Raw genomic sequence first — 3,449 nt, 5'->3', positions numbered from 1 at the left:
AAGCCCGAATCTCTTTGCACAGCGTCCGGACCCGCAGCGCTGGGGAAAAGGCCGCGCCCACAGCGCAGGCGCAGCACGTACCCGGCCGGCGCGGTGGGGCGGGGCCGCAGCCAGGGCCCGCGGGAGACGCTACTGCCCTCTGCAGGGTGGCGGGGGCGGCGCGCCTTTCGGGCCTACCCGCCTCCGCCTTCTCCCGCCGCCCGCTCGCCCACCACCACCCCGGCCGCAGTGGGGGCTGCCCGGGGAGCGGGGCTGAATCCGTTTGTCTCTGCGGTCCTGAAGAGATGGGCGGCCCTGGCACGAGAGTGCGCCCGCTCTGCCCTCTGCCATGCACCTTCAGGGATCCTGGCTCTACGTGGGCCCGAATACGGGGGGAGTGTGGTGCACCCCCTTCTTCGCACCTCACGTGCTTGGTTGTAGGCAGCTCCCTGCTCAACCTGCTGCTCTCTGCGGATCCCACGCGGAGGTGCGAACTCCACACACGCGCAGTTTCTAGCGCTACAACACTCCCATCCAGGTGGAGGTCTGGACTGCTCCGCGCATCAGCATTTAAATCCTTTTTCTTGGAGGGAACTGTTGGAGTTTACAGTGTAGGAGCTGCTTTTATCTGCCCATTATATAGCTCCATGTCCTACTGCCTCACTTTCCAAGAAAATTAATTTAGATTTAAATAACTGGACCTAACACAGTTCTCTGGGGTGTCTCAGTGGACCACTCCAGAGCTTGCGGCGTTATTGTTATCTTGGCCTTTTGTTTCTGATTGTTCCTCCAGCTGTGCCACTCATCGGGTGGGCTCAGGAAGCCTTCTGAGCTATGCATGGGGGGGGGCAACAAAGCAGCTCCAGAGCAGAGCAGCTACAGGTGCCCAGGCAGAGGGCACCCTTCGATTTACACCATTCTGCCTCCCAGCCCAAGAGGCAGCCTCAGCACTACTGGGCAGGCTGGCTGAGTGGTTTTCTCTCTGACTCCTCCTGTGCGATGGCCAGAGGGGGTCCCAGTAGCCCCAAAATGGAAAAGAAAATATTGGCTGCGCCCAAGGAGGTCCTTTTATCCAGCCAGCAGAGCCCAGTGAACAGCTGTTAACTCATGCTCTCCTGCCTCTATCCAATGAGGCTGAGGTGATACGGGTGCTAAGGCACATAGTTGACAGCTTAGAGGTTGCAAGTTTGAGGTCATAGCAGAAGTGCTTATGCTGTGGCCCTGTCAGATTCCAATTAATCCGCAAATCTGCTAAATACCCTGTCATAACAAGGACACAAAGGAAGACAAGTCTCAATCCAAAGCCCAGGCCCAGGCCCAGGGTCACCACATCTGCAAACAGGTGTGCTAGGCCCCAAGGGGGCTGCCGTAGCTCCCCTCCAAGAAGAACCCTCTGCCCAGCTAATAGAGTAGGGGCAGGCAAAATATGGCTTGCGGGCTGGATCTGGCCTGCCAAGGGATTTTGTCCAACCCACAGGTGCACCCCGAAGGAGAATTATTTCCTGCCTGCTGCTCTGAAAGCTGGCATCTATACAGTTTGGAGTTGCCAAGCAGTGAACCCCACACCCTGGCCTGCTCTGCCCCCAACTCCAAGGCAGGTGGCACTGGAGAGAAGCAGCTTCTGTCCAGCAAGGCTTCTGCCCCCAGTGAGAGGTTCAGAAATAAAATGGCCCCTGCCAAGTGCCCTCTGCCCAGCCAACAGAGGCCACAGGTAGCCATGAATGTAAGCTCTTTGACCTTCCAGTCCAAGGCCCAGGCCCAGGCCCAGGCCCAGGCCCAGAGCCATCAAGCCTGCAGGTGGGTGGGCCATCTATTTAGGTGATAATGGCTCGAGAGCTTCCCAGAGGCCCCCAAATTAAAAAAAAACGACAACAACAAACAACCCAGGCCAACCAGTTCTGCTTTGGCAAGCCTCTTGATTCCTGCACTCTGGTTTTTGGCTTTTTTGTGGACTTCAGCTTCAGATTTCCCTGGAGTTCTGTTTTCTGGCTCCTAACTCTGGTTTGGCTCTATTTTCACACTTTGCCCTATCGTTTGCCCTTCAGATCCTGACCCTGAGCCATATACCAAAAGGGGCATCTGACCCCCAGCAGATCCTGACCTTGGACTGTGTTGTGGACTCTACTTCTGGATTTACACACATACTTTGCTTTCAGCATGTGGATAGTTTTGTTGAATTTTAGTGGATACTTGTTTGCGTGGATCCATAGTTTAATTGTTGTTTAGGACAAAATTTAGCTTTACATAAGAACAATTGCCAAAATTGTCTCCATATTTAAACATTTTTTAGATAGCAGATTTGCTCATCTAAAATTTTCTAGTACCATTACCTTCCCAAGATATGGCTTTTCTGAAGAAAATGTCAGCTAATTTAATTTACGTACAATTTTTACTCCACCTTTTGAAGAGACTCTTACAGAAAGTTCAGTATGATTTCACTGCATAGAAGAGAGTGAGGATGGAGGCAGTAGATTTTTGGGAAACTAGTTACACATCCCTATGTTCAGAGAGAAAATAAGTACCCTGAGTTTGTTGCTAGTTTATTGTCTCTTTCAGAATGATCCAAATATTATCCATGTTTGTTGGAGTCTATTTACCTTTGTGAACCTAGGATCAGGCTCTTGAATACTTGGAAATGTTGCAGTACTCAATCTGGAATCTTCTGCAGTTTTCATGAGGTAAAAGACAATACGAAAAATAATACATTTGAGACAGGAAATTCATTTAAAAGAAACAACTGTACAATTAACTTGAATCTTAAATAATATATTAAACTCCTTATTATTTTTATGCCTTATTTATCAAATCTGATCATACATCACTACTTCTGCATAGGTGAATCATTGTAATATATGAGAAATATTAGCTCCATGAAATTGAATAAGATTTTATTTTTCTTATACACTGACTTTTTCAATTAATTACAACTTCAGATTAAATAAAAACTGACAAAGTTGTAATAAAAATAATTTATTGTTGTCATTTCATGCTTTTTTTCTTCTGGTGTCATCACCTCCCATTTTTCCTTTAGCAGGTAGCTAAATAATTATTAATAACTATATTTCAATTAAGGGTTCAATATAATAGTGAATGGACCCCAAGATACTGTCCATTAGAGTTTGACACTATTAATGCATATGTAACTCCACTTATGTTCTGCATGTTTGGTCATAGTTACCTTTTCATAGAATCATAGAATCAATGAGTGGGAAGGGACCTAGATAGATCATAGAGTCCGACCCCCTGCCATGGGCAGGAAGGAGCACTGGGGGTAGCAAGGGTCATAAGACCCCAGCCAGGTGCCTATCCAGTCTCCTCTTGAAGATTTCCAGAGAAGGTGAGAGCATCACCTCTCTGGGAAGCCTATTCCAGGCTCTGGCCACCCTTACCGTGAAGTAGTTCTTCCTAATATCTAACCTAAACCTATCCTCCCTCAGCTTGTGGCCATTGTTCCTAGTGACTCCAAGGGA

The sequence above is a fragment of the Gavialis gangeticus genome, unplaced genomic scaffold (assembly GCF_001723915.1).
Source record: "Gavialis gangeticus isolate Ggan-Ray unplaced genomic scaffold, GavGan_comp1, whole genome shotgun sequence".
NCBI lineage: Eukaryota > Metazoa > Chordata > Crocodylia > Gavialidae > Gavialis > Gavialis gangeticus.
The sequence above is the reverse complement of the archived record's forward strand: the minus strand, read 5'-3'. Positions refer to the sequence as shown.